Below are 18,890 nucleotides of genomic sequence, written 5' to 3'. Positions count from 1 at the left end.
CTTTTGTTTTATATGCTTGTCAGTAGTAGTGATGGCGGGGAAATGTCAATAAATGTGTTTTAGCAGTATTACACCATTTTGGATTTCTTTTTTTTTCTTGTTGCAGTGAATTACAATTGGAGCAGTGAATTACAAATTGGAAGAGGATGAGTGGATGAGCTAGCTGATGATTGATAAATTGTATATGAAAAAAAAAAAAAAAAAACATTTAACCTATCATGAGAATGAAAGGCAATACATTCCAGTGAGTGAGTGTCCTGTGGAGAGAGGGTGTCACTAGCACGTGGTGGATTGTTGATGATTTTATTTATGACGAAGGATTTTTATGTTGTATTTTGGACTTGATTAAATTTAATCACATATGGACACTTGGTGGATTTTTTTGCATTGATTAATATATATATATATATATATATATATATATATATATATATATATATATATATATATATATATATATATATATATATATATATATATATATATATATATATATATATATATATAATTTTACTTTACCTGTTAAGGATAATAGTGATTGTGATATTTGAGTTTTAGGTGGCAGCAATAACTGAATTTATTCTTTTCTTAGTGATTTTTCACTTCAAGGTGCAAGTGGCGGCTGGTGTTTTTTTCCAGTCCCCCCACCCACACCCGCATGGTTGGCCAGCCGGTGCAGCGGCGGGACCCCCCCCCCCCCATCGGGTGACAGTCGGGACATCAAAGTGCCACACTTACCCCATCTAGGAAGCAGGCGGGCAGCATGTCCGGCAGCTTTCTTCCTTCTACTATTGTGTGAATCACAGAGGCTTTTACCGTGCATCCCACTCCTCCTCAAGGATCGCCTGACCTTTAAGCCAATCCAAAAATGGGTATCAGACCCATGCTTCCTGATTGGTGGAGAGGCGATTCAGTGTTAGAAAAGCGAATATTAATTTGCTTTTCTAACACACCTGGATGAGCTCCGAGCAAAATGCTCTGCGCCATGAGTCCATCTTATTTTGAAGCCTATTAAAAACATAGGTTTTACTCAGGTGCTTCAAAAAAACACCCCCGCAGCTGTAATTCATGAGCCCGGTTTCCTGAAAGGGGATTGGATGCATTATCAGGGGGTGGCCGCGGCAGCCGTGGATAGATTCACGCTATTCATGAATCTCTCTATTAATCATATAGGGTGGTGGCATGGATAGAGGGGACGGGCTGCCCGTGCAGGGTTCAAAATTTGTTAGGTGTATGCACCTAACATATTTTGGGATTAGATATATCTTGTGCTATATTCATTTTCCTGTATAATTTGGTATCATCAGCAAACAAAACTAAGCTCATGATTCCAACCACTGTCATTTTTTTAAACAAATTGAACAGCACTAGGGAGAAGATAGAACCCAGGAGCACACCAATCACAACTTTAGACCAATCAGAGAATGAGTCATTTATCACTGCTCTCTGGGCCCATTCGTGTAACTAGTTTTCAATCCATGTACATACAATTTTATCAATTCCAACAGTCCTTTTTTATAGATTAATAGCCAGATTCACGTAGACTTACGCTGGCGTATCAGTAGATACGCCGTTGTAAGTCCGAATGCGCGCCGTCGTATTCTGGAAACCAGATACGCCTGAATTTGGCCAAGAACGACCAACGTAAGTCTCCTACGCCGTCGTATCTTGGCTGCCTATTTACGCTAGGGGCGTGTATGTTGATTTACGCGTTGAATATGTAAATGAGCAAGATACGCCGATTCACGAACGTACGTACGTACGCTCGTCGCAGTAAGCTACGCCGTTTACATAAAACATACGCCGGCGTAAAGATAAAACACCTCTCTAGGTGGCGCAGCCCATGCAAAGTATGGACGACAGAACAGCCGTTGTATTTTCCGTTGTTTGCGTAAGCGTACATGAATGGGGCTGGGCGTAGGTTACGTTCACGTCGAAAGCATTGAGTATTTGCGACGTGATTCTGAGCATGCGCGCGCATGCGCCGTACCAACGGCCCTCATTTACATAGGGTCACAGTTACTTTACATGTAACACGCCCACTACCTGCCTAATTTGAATTACGACGTAACTTAGGGAGCAAGTGCTTTGTGAATACTGGCCTTGCCTCTCTATTTTACGTCGGCGTAGCTCAAATAAGCTGCGCTACGCCTGCTTAAACATACGCCGATGTATGTGAATCTGGCTATAAGTGTTTATAAGGTACAGTATCAAATGCTTTATCAAAATCTAGATTAACTGCATCTACCGGACTTCCGCAATCAGACTTCCACCCTCCAATTTTGCACTTATTTCCTAATAGAATTAGCAGGTTGGTCTGACAAGAATGGGCTTTCATAAATCCATGCAAGCTGTCACTTATGATACCTTTAACACAGACACATTTGTATATAGAGTCCCTTGCTATTCCCTCAAATACTTACATACTATTAATGTTACAAAGGAAATCGTGGCGCTGCAAATTAGTAACACATGGGTAGAGAAAAAGTCCGCTGGATAAGTGATGAATCCTTGTTACAAAAATAAAAGAAAATTCAAAAAATATATGATGACAAAAATAAAATGAAAATAAAATGGAGGAAACCTGGGAATGGTGGGTGATGCAATGGGTCGTGAAGGGAGAGACACTGTTCTGTGATGAGCTGATTGTCCCAAAAACGCTGTCCTAGGGCAAGCCTTCCAAAGCAGGGGAGACCAGAGCAGGGACTCCAAACATGTATACAGGATGAGAAAAACAGAGGGCGCCTCCAGGTTAAACGTTTAAGAAGCTTTTAATACACAGACAACAGTGTAAACTTACATGGTAAAATCTTAAAATCCGGTAGGAAGTTAACTCGATCAGTGCTGAGGGGGGGGGGGTTGAAGGGACGTCTATCCGGGCTGGTTGTTGTGCTGATCTTGCTCTCGGGTGTCACTCCTAGGCCAGTCGGTCCTTTTGCTGTAAAAACTGGCCTAGGAGTGACACCCGAGAGCAAGATCAGCACAACAACCAGCACAACAATCGAGTTAACTTCCTACCGGATTTTAAGATTTTACCATGTAAGTTTACACTGTTGTCTGTGTATTAAAAGCTTCTTAAACGTTTAACCTGGAGGCGCCCTCTGTTTTTCTCATCCTGTATACTATTAATGTTAGGCTGACTGGTCAGTAATACTGTACCATTCCAGTCAGTAAGAGTTTGTGTAGTGTAGGGGTAAACTGAAAATCTTGCCTCCACTTCCTGACTCGTTAATCTCACATTGACTTTTTGCAAGATTTGTTCTAATGATTTTAATGCAAACAGCATAGACCTAGCACCAGATATATAGGAAAAGAATGAAGCTGAATAAAACACCACTATATTAGGCATTCTCAGACACTATGGCCCGGATTCTCGTAGCACTTACGCTGGCGTATCTCGAGATACGCCGCGTAAGTGTCAATGTGCGCTGTCCTATCTGTACGGCGTGCCCACAGAACTAGATACGCCTGAAAATAGGCTTCCTATGACCGACGTAAGTTTCCTACGCCGTCGTATCCTGGGCGCATATTTACGCTGGCCGCAAGGGGCGCTCCCATTGATTTACGATTCGAATATGCAAATGAGTGAAATACGACAATTCATGAAAGTACTTGCGCCCGGCGCATTAATATACACGGTTCACGTAAGTCGTACGTCCGGCGTAAAGTTAAGCCTCATAAAGCAGGTGTAAGTCATGTTAAAGTATGGACCAGGGAACAGCCGTCGTATGTTACGTCGTACGTGTAGTACGTAAATAGGGCTGGGCATAGGTTACGTTCACGTCGTAGGCAGTGATTCGACATATCTTAGGGAGTATTTCCGACGTGATTCTGAGCAATGCGCACTGGGATGCATCCACGGGACAGCGCATGCGCCGTTAGTTCGGCCCATCATTTGCATGGGGTCACGGTTCATTTAAATGGATCACGCCCACTTCCACCTACTTTAAATTAGACTGGCTTACGCCGAAGAATTTACGTTACGCTGGCGCAACGTTGGGAGCAAGTGCTTTGTGAATACTGTGCTCGCCGCGACGTCGGCGTAGCGTATATTCGATATGCGCCGAGGTACGAGAATCCGGGCCTATAACTTTTGCTTCCTGTTTACTGTGCATTTTGTTTTTTTACATAACACATCCGCCCCCCAATGCTATAATTTTATTATAGAAGTACAGGAAACATTAAACATTTTTAGCATTGTTAACTGTAGTTCTTCATCACTGAATTTTATATACAAGCACACACCTCAGCCACAGTCTTTCTGTGTAACACACACACAGAGTTGCCACCTTTCCATTATTCACCCAGTGTAAGGGCTTACCTTGTGTGGAGTCCATTTTGCAGGTTTGTAAGCTCACCCTGGCAGGTACACACAGCCCAAGGTAATACAGGTAAGACACTACCTGGGCTGTGAGTCTGTGCACGGGGGCTAGATAGAGATTAGCCCAGGATAGTATAGCCGTGGCCCAGGATTCCAGAGAGAGTCAGATAAGTACTGACGTAAAGTTCAGGGTTTGCAGACAGGAACCAAAGACAAGTCCGGGGCACAAGTCGTGGGTCAAGGGATGGAGAAGACAGGGAAAGTCCAAAAGTACAAGCCGGGGTCAGAGGGCAGGAGACAGCAGCAATCCAGGGTACGTAAGCCAAAGGGTCAGAAGCCGGGGTCAGTCTTGTAGCTGAATACAATCACAGGAACCGTTGGCACAAGCAGAGTACAATGAACTGGCACCTGCCTCATAGTGAGGCAGGGCTTTATACCCTGGTTGATTAGGAAACCTGCCTCAGCTGGACCAGGATAAACAGGTGCAGATTGCAGGGAGATTCAAAGACAGGCAATCAGCACATAGTTCAGAACCAGGCTTTGATGGACAGCAAGCAGAATATGAACTTGAGAAGTGGCTCAGAGGCAAAGATCTGGAGCAGTGAAGGAGAAGTCCTGGGTTCAATCCCACCCAGAGCAACTTGGGGCGTGACCACGCCTCGCTGTCTGTTTGGCACGATAGCGATCGTGACACCCAGAGAGTCCTGGGTTTTGAATCATGTGTCTGGATTTCAGTCCACCTGAAACCCGGACACATTATTCTGACTGGACCGTGGCTCAGAGCACATACCTCCCAGTTTTAGTGGGACACTCCCAAGATTTAAACAAAATCCTGGCATCCTGCAGAGCCGGACTGGAGTCCTGTAGCCCAGTGCCAAAATAAGCTCTGGCACTTGGCTCTGTTAATGCACCTCACAAGGGCTCACTACTCTGAGCACCTTCCTTACATGTCCTCTGGAGACCAGTGCCACAAACTCATGCTCTATTATTGTAACAGGTGGGTGGGGAGAGGTGACATCTGCCTATCACAATAACACACCTAAAAGTCAAAGGAGCCTGGTCTCCACTTGCACTCTGATGGTACAACAGGAGGAGGAGGTAGGAGCAGGTAAATCAGTCTGAACAGAGCCACGCTGATCTGAGGTCTGAGAGGAGTTACACTGGAGAAATAACATTGAGGGTATAGGGTGAAAACTCTGCGCCAAGTGAATAAATATATAGTAGTAAATAAAATAAGCTGCTCCCCTCAAAGTGTGAATGCTTCTAGTGATATGGGTAAAAGATAGGGGGCACTAATAATTAATAAAAAAAAACAATGAAAATCATAGGACTGCACTCCTGAAGTCACAAATCCTTATCAAATAAACAAATGTGCAAACAACATATGATTAAAAAATATTGTGAAATATCAATTAGTGCAAATAATATTCAGTCCCAATCTTAAGCACAAAAAAATATTATGATGATAAATCAAAGTGAATAAAACACCAAGGGCCAGATTCACAAAGAGATACGACGGTGTATCTCCAGATACACTGTCGTATCTCTGACTTACACTGGTCCTATCTATGCGTCTGATTCATAGAATCAGTTACGCATAGATATGGCTAAGATCCGACAGTGTTACACTGTGTTACACTGTCGGATCTTATTTTCAATTTGAAAATGGTGCCGGGGCGTTCCCGCTGATTTACGTAGAATAATATGTAAGTCGTTCTCGAATACGGATGGACGCCGTTTACGTAAGCGTCGAAACCACTGACGTCCTAGCGACGTCAGTGGGAGCAATGCACGCCGGAAAATTTCGCGGACGGCGCATGCGCATTTAAATCGGCGCGGGAACGCGCCTGATTTAAATAGTACACTCCCCCTAGCCACGGAATTTGAATTCCGCCGGGGGTTTTACGATCCGCCGCCGCAAGTTTGGAGGTAAGTGGTTTGTGAATTACCCACTTGCCTCGCAAACTTGCGGGAGCGGATCTTAAATCAGGTATATCGAGCGGATCTACGTGAATCTGGCCCCAAATGTCTATTCCGTGCTTACTGTGATATACTAATAGAGAAATAATCCTTCACCAAACTTGAATAAACACCCAAAGTGTTACGTACGTCATTTCCGGCCCTGCTGTTTGTTGGTTCCTGTGAGGTGGAACACACGCCACGGACAGAGTGCAGTGGGAGGCGGTGGGAGCGCGGCAGATCCCCAGACTACCGATTAGAGCCAGCAGCCCCAGTGCCGGCATAGGCACTTTTAAATGTGAGTAGCCATTTGGCTAAGTTTAAATAAACAAAATTACGCTATGGATGTTTCCATTGTTATTTTATATCCGGCCGAGACCTTTAAGGAGGAAGTCGCCTAATACCTTCATTTCAGCCTATATGAGCAGGCATTATTCTGCATAAGCTCTCATTGACTCTCTTTTTGAGTAAAGAAGTCAATGTGCTCTGGTAAGCAGATTACTTATTCAGTCACTTTGGGTGTTTATTCAAGTTTGGTGAAGGATCACTTCTCTATCTCTATATAACAGCAAGCACGGAATGGACGTTTGGTGTTTTATGGACTTTGATTTATTATCATAATATTTTTTTGTGCTTAAGATTGGGACTGAATATTATTTGCACTAATTGATAATTCACAATATTTTCTAATCATATGTTGTTTGATAATGTTTTGTGCACATTTGTTTATTTGATAAGGATTAGTGACTTCAGGAGTGCAGTCCTATGATTTTCATTGTTATTTTTATTAATTATTAGCGCCCCCCTGTCATTGAGGGTATAACACTAGGGGGGTTACACTGGGGGATTAAACTGCAGGGTATTACACTGGGGGGAGTTACATGTGACGGGAGTCACTTTGGGCGAGGGGCCCGTGGAACTTAGCTTACCTTCGAGAGGTTGGGAAACTCCTTGCTCAACTCCCTAGGCCCTCTTATGTCCATTAGGGTCACAGGGTGACCGAGAAAATTAACTACTTAATCGACACTGAAAGAATGGAAAGGCTCCTTCACTTGGGACAGTAATATTTATGAACAATATCACTCAAGAAATGTATAAAACATAAATGAATTCCACCTTTTAGACTGCTGGAATATTGGATGAACTTGGCCTCAGACTGCTGTAGAATTTTTACCAGATTTGAGGTGGGGTGAGGTTTGTTATGTGTTTATTGTTAAGTGGCTGTATCCCATTGTTCTATTGTTTCTGTTGGCTTGAGCATCTCTTGTAGATGAGACTTATCTTGTGACCACTTTAACGTGTTATGGAACTAGTGCGAGATGTTATGTTTTATGCTTATAAGAATGTGTACTGTACAGTATTTTGTATTTAGGATTCAGGGATGTAGGGGTGGAATAGTCTGGTCGCCTAGGCTGGTTTAAATGACTAGTTATTTAGCTCATGTTAATGAAACCACTGTCATCTATTAGTTGCTGGGGGGGGGTTCTCCAACAGCCCTTCCTAGGTGCGGTCTACGTGCCCAGTTGAATGTACCTGTTTATAATGTTACTGAATGTTTATCCCACCCTGTGTCATTATGCAAAGAAGGTGGGATTGTCCCCAGAGTGTATAGTTCTTTGTGCCTGTGTTTCAATAATAGTCTTATGTCTTCCACCACCCTACGCTGAGTCTGGACAAGTGACTGTGTGGGCTGCGGGATATATATTTTTTTTTTTTAAATCGAGCAAGGGAAGCTTATACGGCGGACATACTCCTGAGTACAGGGTCATCACCAGTGCTGAGACAAGGCCATTTGGTGCCCAGGGCGAAGATGGAAAACTGCTGTTTCAAAACAAGAATATACTTAAAACAATACAAATTCAGTTTATAGCGTAAAAAATAAAAAACACAGAGGTGATCAAATGCCATCAAAAGAAAGCTCTATTTGTGGGGAAAAAAGGGATGTCAATTGTATTTGGGTACAACGTCGCATGACCGCGCAATTGTCAGTTAAAGCACAGCGGCATCGCAAAAAATGGCCTGATCATTAAAGGGGTAAAACCTTCTGGAGCTGAAGTGACACCTACAAAGAAAAACCCTCTCTAAGTAATAATAACTGGTGTTATGTAGGAAACCCAGCGATTCCTGCATTGCATCTACATTGCCAGCAGTTCACACTGACATCTGAGAACTGCTGCGGGTGTCAATGTGAAGTTAAGGACCCCCAGATTGGTTTGCATATTGCAGTGTGTACTATGAAATGGTACAGGAATCGGATGGCATGGGTGTGAACACTTATGCCATCTGATTCCAGTGCGGACCAAAAAAATGGGTCCTGCACCATTTTGGTCCAAATGTGATGCAAATTCCGCCAAACTGTATACAAACTGTATGGCTGAATTTGCATCACAAAAACATTGCATGTGATCTGCACAGCACATTTGTGTTCTCCTAAATTGATTCCTGCAATGCTCTACTATCTGGTGTACCTGAATCCACTATTATTCAACTTCGATATGTACAAAATTCTGCAGCCAGAATCCTGACTATTTCTGGTACAAGTGATCATATCATCCCTATCCTGGAGTCCTTGCACTGGCTACACATCAGGTTTTGCAAAAAAAAAGTTTAAGATCCTCTTGCTGAACTATAATGCTCTTCATAGCTTGGCACCCCATTATCTCTCTGAACCTCTATCAACTTACTTCCCCCTTGTAACCTCTGATCATCAAATGCTGTTCTTCTGTGTATCCCCCTACTCACCTACCTGTATATTCCATGGGAGACACAGCCTTCTGCTGTGCTCCTCAAATTCTGGTCTTCTGTGTGTCCCCCTACTCCACTACTCCACTACTCCCCTACTCCACTACTCCCCTACTCCCCTACTCCACTACTCCCCTACTCCACTACTCCCCTACTTCACTACTCCCCTACTCCCCTACTCCTCTACTCCCCTACTCCCCTACTCCACTACTCCACTACTCCACTACTCCCCTACTCCCCTACTCCACTTCTCCCCTACTCCACTACTCCCCTACTCCCCTACTCCACTACTCCCCTACTCCACTACTCCCCTACTCCACTACTCCACTACTCCACTACTGCCCTACTCCCCTACTCAATCTACCAAGGGGAAATTATATTGCGCTAAGGAAGTAATGAATGTAATACTGATAAATGTGACTAGTGAAAATAAAATTAAGATATACACGTAGCAAGATAAGGGCAAAAAGGGGATTGGGTTGCACTAGAAGACTTTACACAGCCTGACTATTATGCGTGTAAAGATAGAAAGGATGAAACAATAAACCACTAAATGAATAAATATATGTGAATAAGATACCAAGTGAATAGAAAATATCTATATATCAATTGTACATAAATTTACTATAGCATGTGTCCAAAAAATTCCAACATTGAGTGAACAAAAAATGAACAAATGAACAAAAAAGGAAAATATATATATATATATATATTAAATAAATAAAGATTGTCCAATTCCAAATAAATCCAAGAAAATGAAAGGATGGAAGAAAGCAGTCCACCACCGGTTCAAAAGAAGATGGTTTGAAAGGTAGAAATCTTCAAGGTCACACCAGAGGAAGGGTAAGTGAATGCTCTTACAAGAAAAGTTGGACCCCCTGTTCATAGACGACGTCCTCCTCCCATTTCCCCATGAGGAGGTTGGCCAAACTGGGGGCAACATTTGCCCCCAGTTTGGCCAACCTCTTTATGGGGAAATGGGAGGAGGACATCGTCTATGCCAACCGCAGACCTGAATTGGCCCTGTGGGTTAGGTATATTGATGACGTCCTCCTCCTGTGGAGGGGATCCAGGGAATCCCTGGATGCCTTCATGAGATCTTTAAATATCAATGATAGGGGGATCGAATTTAAATATAAGGCCGATCAAAAGAGGGTTAACTTTTTGGACTTGGAGATACGTGTGGAGGAAGGTCAGTTTGTGACCTCCACCTTTTTCAAGTCTACAGAGAGAAATTCTTTCATTCCTCATGATAGCTGCCATCATAAGGCCTGGCTTGACTCGGTCCCTAAGAGCCAATACTTGCGCCTGTGGCGAAATTGTAGTAAGGTGGAGGACTACAGTGAGCAAGCGAAGGTACTGACGTCTAGGTTTCTAGATAAAGGGTATCTTGCGGATGACTTGCACAGACAAACCTGTGAAATTGAAAAAGTTGATAGGAGTTTGCTACTGGTAGATAAACAGAACCTAGTGGTTGATCAAAATAAATGTATATCTCCTTTTGTTACTGGCTATTCTAGCCAACACTTTATGATCAAAAAACTGATCCGGAAACATTGGCATCTTATTAAGAAAGATTCTGTTTTAGGTCCTGTACTTCCTGAACAGCCTCAGGTTGTCTTTAGAGGAGTCCCTTCAGTAAGGGATTCTCTGGCCCCTGGAGTTTGTGACCCCCATCTAACAAACCTATGTTCTTTCAAAACATGGTAGGTTATCATAAATGTAAAAAATGTGCTGTGTGTAAGATCAATGCAATAGGTGAGCGTAAAACCTTGCGTTTTACTTAATAACAGCACTTCCCAAACATTCAATATTAGATCCTTTATAACATGCTCGACTAACCATGTGGTGTATTTATTGACCTGCCCATGCGGGTTGCAATACATTCGACGTACAGTACGATCCTTCCAAATAGGAGTTAATGAACACATAGGAAACATAAGAAGGGGCTACAAAAAACACTCAGTATCCCGCCACTATAGAGAAGTGCACGCAAGAGATCCTAGGGGCACCTCTTTTGTTGCTCTTGACAACTTGAAACCTCATTGGAGAGGGGTGTCCAAAAGAAGAGCCATCTCAAAACTTGAGATGAGCTGGATCTATCGCGTAAAATGCCTCAAATCTCAAGGCCTGAACGTCGATATAGAGGTTAACGCTTTTTTAGATAATTCCTAGGGTGTTCCCCTCTGCATTAAGAATGGGGTGATGAGGATTTATTAAATGTTAATTCTGTTTTTTTCGTAGAAGTATTTAATGTTTCGATATTGATATTTGGAATGATGTGTGTATATTAACACTCAAGTTCCTTATGCTAATGTACTCTTCTACTCTTAGGAAGTGACATTTATTTATGTTTTTCGCTTCGTTGCAATAGGCTAAGAGGCGATAATACATATACGTTGTAGTATTATGGTTGTCTTTTCTCCCTTTATCCACCAGATGGCTCTATAGGGATTAAATACATCTCATTCTCATAATATAAATCAACGTTTCTATTATTATTGATTTTTAGGTAAATAACTTATGTGATTTATGCCCTGTTCCACTACTACTTTAAGGATAAATACACCAATTGTGGTTATTTGTTTATATATAACTTGCTAAGTATTTGTATGTATTGTGATAGGCAGTATTATTGTGGATAGTTTGTCTTTTTCAACTTGTAAGTGCTTGAATGTTGGAGATCGGGTGGGGACGCCCTTCAGTGAAGTTGGACTTGGTCCTGTTAGCAGAGGATATTCCTATCTGTGTTCCAGTGACCATTCCTATTACGATACTTCCGGTGTCTCTGGTTCCCGTTCTCAGACATCCTCGGCTTTCCTGTTTGTGTTTAAATGCGGTGGACTATTATTTGTTGCCGCTACATGAGAGCGAGGCTTGGTTGCTCCTCCGTGGATATATATAAGGTGAACGTTCAGTGCGTAGCCTGTGCCCTTTGATAACGTCATGTATGACGAAACATGTCAGGGCGGAGCCACGCACTGACGTCACCTCGTTAACGTGACCCCGGAAGCACGGGTGTATGTTGTTTTGTTTTTTATGGAATTTCTGCTGGCAATTTTAAATTGTTTAGTGTATATGGTACACTTTTTTTAAAACAAACCCAGTTTTTATGGTACTTCACCATCTCAAGCCTCCGTTTGTGATTCCTTGTGGGATACTGAGTCTAGAGCGGACTGCTCCGAGGAGTTAGCCATCGGCACGGACGGGGTGAGGACCTGCTGGAAGTCGAGGAGCTGTAGCCCTTAGGATCTCCCATCATAGGATTGGTGGATTTATATGCCTTCTTGACCCCATCTTACAGGGGGTCCAACTTTTCTGTTAAGAGCATTCACTTACCCTTACTCTGGTGTGACCTTGAAGATTTCTACCTTTCAAACCATCTTCTTCTGAACCGGTGGTGGACTGTTTTCTTCCATCCTTTCATTTTCTTGGATATATTTGGAATTGGACAATCTTTATTTATTTAATATATATATATATATATTGCCCTTTTTTGTTCATTTTTTCATTTTTTGTTCACTCAATGTTGGAATTTTTTGGACTCATGCTATAGTATATTTATGTACAATTGATATATAGATATTTTCTATTCACTTGGTATCTTATTCACATATATTTATTCATTTAGTGGTTTATTGTTTCATCCTTTCTATCTTTACACGCATAATAGTCAGGCTGTGTAAAGTCTTCTACCGCAACCCAATCCCCTTTTTGCCCTACTCCACTACTCCCCTACTCCCCTACCCCCCTACTCCACTACTCCCCTACTCCCCTACTCCCCTACTCCCTTACTTCATTACTCCCTTACTCCCCTACACTTGATGGAAGGCAGACTCTTGTATGGGGTGCAGTGGTCAAGCGGTAAGCCGTTGGTCTCGTAAACAAATATCATGGTTTCAATCCCCATCTGTGCCTCATTCTGCAATTCACAACTGAGTTGATTAATTGAAGTCATAATTATTGGCACCCCCATCAATTATATGAGTCCAGTCCTAATAGTCTATCTATAGATGGCAATGTACTTCTAAGTTGAAAAAATCTAGGGGTGATATTTGATGCTAATTTATGTTAGATCCACATGTACAAAATGTTGTTAGGACATCTTTTTTTCACTTAAGAAACATTACATTCTCACAGGGTGAGATAAAGCCAATAAGTGATCCATAGGCGGCACAGTGGCCAAGTGGTAAGGCGTTGGTCTCGTAAACCAAAGATCATGGGTTCAATCCCCATCTGTGCCTCATTCTATAATCCCAAATCAATGTAGTAAACATTTGTGTTAATTTAGTGAACCACATAAACATCACTTATGGTGAAGACAACCTATAAGGAAATAACTTCACAGATACAGGGACATCCTCTGTGTGATACTTGCATGTCTATAACCCCTCCCCTCTACATTTCTTATCTCTTCCAGTAACAGAATATTACAAAATATCACACATGGAATCAAACAATATATATAAGGTGAATGTTCAGTGAGTAGCCCGTGCCCTTTGATAACGTCATGTATGACGAAACATGTCAGGGCGGAGCCACGCACTGACGTCACCGCGTTAACGTGACCCCGGAAGCACGGGTGTATGTTGTTTTGTTTTTTATGGAATTTCTGCTGGCAATTTTAAATTTTTTAGTGTATATGGTACACTTTTTTTAAAATAAACCCAGTTTTTATGGTACTTCACCATCTCAAGCCTCCGTTTGTGATTCCTTGTGGGATACTGAGTCTAGAGCGGACTGCTCCGAGGAGTTAGCCATCGGCACGGACGGGGTGAGGACCTGCTGGAAGTCGAGGAGCTGTAGCCCTTAGGATCTCCCATCATAGGATTGGTGGATTTATATGCCTTCTTGACCCCATCTTACAGGGGGTCCAACTTTTCTGTTAAGAGCATTCACTTACCCTTACTCTGGTGTGACCTTGAAGATTTCTACCTTTCAAACCATCTTCTTCTGAACCGGTGGTGGACTGTTTTCTTCCATCCTTTCATTTTCTTGGATATATTTGGAATTGGACAATCTTTATTTATTTAATATATATATATATATTGTCCTTTTTTGTTCATTTTTTGTTCACTCAATGTTGGAATTTTTTGGACTCATGCTATAGTATATTTATGTACAATTGATATATAGATATTTTCTATTCACTTGGTATCTTATTCACATATATTTATTCATTTAGTGGTTTATTGTTTCATCCTTTCTATCTTTACACGCATAATAGTCAGGCTGTGTAAAGTCTTCTACCGCAACCCAATCCCCTTTTTGCCCTACTCCACTACTCCCCTACTCCCCTACTCCCCTACTCCCTTACTCCATTACTCCCTTACTCCCCTACACTTGATGGAAGGCAGACTCTTGTATGGGGTGCAGTGGTCAAGCGGTAAGCCGTTGGTCTCGTAAACAAATATCATGGTTTCAATCCCCATCTGTGCCTCATTCTGCAATTCACAACTGAGTTGATTAATTGAAGTCATAATTATTGGCACCCCCATCAATTATATGAGTCCAGTCCTAATAGTCTATCTATAGATGGCAATGTACTTCTAAGTTGAAAAAATCTAGGGGTGATATTTGATGCTAATTTATGTTAGATCCACATGTACAAAATGTTGTTAGGACATCTTTTTTCCACTTAAGAAACATTACATTCTCACAGGGTGAGATAAAGCCAATAAGTGATCCATAGGCGGCACAGTGGCCAAGTGGTAAGGCGTTGGTCTCGTAAACCAAAGATCATGGGTTCAATCCCCATCTGTGCCTCATTCTATAATCCCAAAACAATGTAGTAAACATTTGTGTTAATTTAGTGAACCACATAAACATCACTTATGGTGAAGACAACCTATAAGGAAATAACTTCACAGATACAGGGACATCCTCTGTGTGATACTTGCATGTCTATAACCCCTCTCCTCTACATTTCTTATCTCTTCCAGTAACAGAATATTACAAAATATCACACATGGAATCAAACAATATATATATAAGGTGAACGTTCAGTGCGTAGCCCGTGCCCTTTGATAACGTCATGTATGACGAAACATGTCAGGGCGGAGCCACGCACTGACGTCACCGCGTTAACGTGACCCCGGAAGCACGGGTGTATGTTGTTTTGTTTTTTTATGGAATTTCTGCTGGCAATTTTAAATTGTTTAGTGTATATGGTACACTTTTTTTTTAAATAAACCCAGTTTTTATGGTACTTCGCCATCTCGAGCCTCCGTTTGTTTCCCTCTGTGATTCCTTGTGGGATACTGAGTCTAGAGCGGACTGCTCCGAGGAGTTAGCCATCTGCACGGACGGGGTGAGGACCTGCTGGAAGTCGAGGAGCTGTAGCCCTTAGGATCTCCCATCATAGGATTGGTGGATTTATATGCCTTCTTGACCCCATCTAACAGGGGGTCCAACTTTTCTGTTAAGAGCATTCACTTACCCTTACTCTGGTGTGACCTTGAAGATTTCTACCTTTCAAACCATCTTCTTCTGAACCGGTGGTGGACTGTTTTCTTCCATCCTTTCATTTTCTTGGATATATTTGGAATTGGACAATCTTTATTTATTTAATATATATATATTGTCCTTTTTTGTTCATTTTTTCATTTTTTGTTCACTCAATGTTGGAATTTTTTGGACTCATGCTATAGTATATTTATGTACAATTGATATATAGATATTTTCTATTCACTTGGTATCTTATTCACATATATTTATTCATTTAGTGGTTTATTGTTTCATCCTTTCTATCTTTACACGCATAATAGTCAGGCTGTGTAAAGTCTTCTACCGCAACCCAATCCCCTTTTTGCCCTACTCCACTACTCCCCTACTCCCCTACTCCACTACTCCCCTACTCCCCTACTCCCTTACTCCCTTACTCCCTGACTCCCTTACTCCCTTACTCCCTTACTCCCTTACTCCCTTACTCCCCTACACTTGATGGAAGGCAGACTCTTGTATGGGGTGCAGTGGTCAAGCGGTAAGCCGTTGGTCTCGTAAACAAATATCATGGTTTCAATCCCCATCTGTGCCTCATTCTGCAATTCACAACTGAGTTGATTAATTGAAGTCATAATTATTGGCACCCCCATCAATTATATGAGTCCAGTCCTAATAGTCTATCTATAGATGGCAATGTACTTCTAAGTTGAAAAAAATCTAGGGGTGATATTTGATGCTAATTTATGTTAGATCCACATGTACAAAATGTTGTTAGGACATCTTTTTTCCACTTAAGAAACATTACATTCTCACAGGGTGAGATAAAGCCAATAAGTGATCCATAGGCGGCACAGTGGCCAAGTGGTAAGGCGTTGGTCTCGTAAACCAAAGATCATGGGTTCAATCCCCATCTGTGCCTCATTCTATAATCCCAAATCAATGTAGTAAACATTTGTGTTAATTTAGTGAACCACATAAACATCACTTATGGTGAAGACAACCTGTAAGGAAATAACTTCACAGATACAGGGACATCCTCTGTGTGATACTTGCATGTCTATAACCCCTCCCCTCTACATTTCTTATCTCTTCCAGTAACAGAATATTACAAAATATCACACATGGAATCAAACAATATATGGAAAATTCACATTGTATTGTCATATGTACAAATACCAAATACAACTTGTGACATACAATGGACTATAGAGGGCGCAGTGGCCAAGTGGTAAGGCGTTGGTCTCGTAAACCAAAGATCATGGGTTCAACCCCCATCTGTGCCTCATTCTGTAAGTCCCAACTGCATTGATTAAGTGAAGTCATGTTTATTGGAACCCTCATCAATTATATGAGGCCAGTCCTAACAGTCTATCTATAGATGGCAATGTACAGTGGAGCCTCGGATTACGAGCATAATCTATTCCAGCAGAGTTCTCGTAATCCAAAGTACTCGCATATCAAAGCAAGTTTGAAGTCAATGGAAACAAAAATTATTTGTTTTGCATGTGGAGGGGCTGCCGGAAAGGCCCAAGGTCAGTTCGGCTGACCTCAGAAAGAGTCATTTTCCGAGATTTGCTGAGGTCAGCTGCGCTGTCCTCTGGCCTTTCTATGTAATTTACGAACGGTGCCGTTCGGCTCCGGCGCCCCCCCACCTCAGGCCAAATGTGGTACTGCACACTGATTTGGCCTGAACACTGCTTGTTTTGTGAGACCACACTCGCAAACTGAGTAGGAATTTTAGGAAATACACAGCACTCGTATTGCAAAGGGATCGTTAACCGCATTACTCGCAATCCTGTATATTCCATGACAGGCACAGCCTTCTCCTGCTATGCTCCTCAAATTCTGATCTTCTGTGTGTCCCCCTACTCACCTACTTCCCTACTCCCCTTCTCCCCTACTCCCCTACTCCCCTACTCCCCTACTCCCCTACTCTTGATGGAAGGCGCACACTTATAGGTGGCACAGTGGCCAAGTGGTAAGGCGTTGGTCTCGTAAACCAAAGATCATGGGTTCAATCCCCATCTGTGCCTTGTTCTATAAAGTAGTAAACATTTGTGATAATTTAGTGAACCACATAAACATCACTTATGGTGAAGACAACCTGTATGGAAATAACTTCACAGATACAGGGGAATCCTCTGTGTGATACTTGTGTGTCTATAACCCCTCCCCCACTACATTTCTTATTTATTCCAGTAATAGAATATTACTAAATATCATGTGTGGAATCACACAATAGATGGAAAATTCACATTGTATTGTCATATATACAAATACCAAATACAACTTGTGACATACAACCACCTCACCTATAGAGGGTGCCGTGGCCAAGTGGTAAGGCATTGGTCTCGTAAACCAAAGATCATGGGTTCAATCCCCATCTGTGCCTTGTTCTCTAATTCCTAACTGAATTGATTAAGTAAAGTCATGTTTATTGGCACACCCATCAATTATATGAGTCCAGTCCTAATAGTCTATCTATAGATGCCTCTGTAATTCTACGTTGAAAAAATCTACAGGTGATATTTAATGCTAATTTAACCTTTGATCCACATGTACAAAATGTTGTCAGAACATCTTCTTTCCACTTGAGAAACATCGCATTCTCACAGGGTGACATAAATCTGCATAAGCTGTAAGTGGTGCAGTGGCCAAGTGGTAAGGTGTTGGTCTCGTCAACCAAAGATCATTTAACCATCTGTACATGTTTCTGTAATCCTAACATTTGTGATAAGTTAGTGAACCACATCGACTAAGGCTGGATGGACGCCACCGGAATTGTGATGTCATTGTTTCTATACACAGCGTTTTCCTCTACTTGCAATTTACAGAACAATACGGCATATTTGCTGAGGTCAGCCGAGCTGTCCTCGGGCCTTTCTGTGCATTTCCGAGGGACATCCTCTGTGTGATACTTGCATGTCTATAACCCCTCCCCTCTACATTTCTTATCTCTTCCAGTAACAGAATATTACAAAATATCACACATGGAATCAAACAATAGAAGGAAAATTCACATTGTATTTTCATATGTACAAATACCAAATACAACTTGGGACATACAATGAACTATAGAGGGCGCAGTGGCCAAGTGGTAAGGCGTTGGTCTCGTAAACCAAAGATCATGGGTTCAACCCCCATCTGTGCCTCATTCTGTAAGTCCCAACTGCATTGATTAACCTCCCTGGCGGTATGATTCTGTCTGGAATTACGTACCAAAAGCGGTACATTTATTTTGCAAGGAAATTTGGCGTTTTATACTGTAGGCCTGTAATTTTTAGAAATAACTCACTTAAATCTGACCAAGCAAGAGTCTTGTAGGCATCCCGGGTATGATTTTTTTTTTAAAACAAAATTATAAATTATAATATAATAAATAATTATAAATAATTATAACAAATAATAATATAATTATAATAAA

General features: G+C 41.8%; 6 non-coding genes across 6 annotated transcripts; all 6 read left to right on the top strand.

The window, feature by feature from the left end:
• Positions 1-13,194: 13,194 nt before the first annotated feature.
• TRNAT-CGU lies at positions 13,195-13,266 on the top strand. Its single transcript has one exon. It is a non-coding gene; the product is annotated as a tRNA-Thr (tRNA).
• A 1,450-nt stretch (positions 13,267-14,716) lies between these two features.
• On the top strand, positions 14,717-14,788 carry TRNAT-CGU. Its single transcript has one exon. It is a non-coding gene; the product is annotated as a tRNA-Thr (tRNA).
• A 1,525-nt stretch (positions 14,789-16,313) lies between these two features.
• Positions 16,314-16,385, top strand: TRNAT-CGU. Its single transcript has one exon. It is a non-coding gene; the product is annotated as a tRNA-Thr (tRNA).
• A 292-nt stretch (positions 16,386-16,677) lies between these two features.
• TRNAT-CGU lies at positions 16,678-16,749 on the top strand. Its single transcript has one exon. It is a non-coding gene; the product is annotated as a tRNA-Thr (tRNA).
• Positions 16,750-17,427: 678 nt separating this feature from the next.
• TRNAT-CGU lies at positions 17,428-17,499 on the top strand. The gene has a single exon. It is a non-coding gene; the product is annotated as a tRNA-Thr (tRNA).
• A 1,047-nt stretch (positions 17,500-18,546) lies between these two features.
• TRNAT-CGU lies at positions 18,547-18,618 on the top strand. Its single transcript has one exon. It is a non-coding gene; the product is annotated as a tRNA-Thr (tRNA).
• Positions 18,619-18,890: the final 272 nt, after the last annotated feature.

The sequence above is a fragment of the Rana temporaria genome, chromosome 4, assembly GCF_905171775.1.
Source record: "Rana temporaria chromosome 4, aRanTem1.1, whole genome shotgun sequence".
Taxonomy (NCBI): domain Eukaryota; kingdom Metazoa; phylum Chordata; class Amphibia; order Anura; family Ranidae; genus Rana; species Rana temporaria.
The sequence above is the reverse complement of the archived record's forward strand: the minus strand, read 5'-3'. Positions and strand labels throughout refer to the sequence as shown.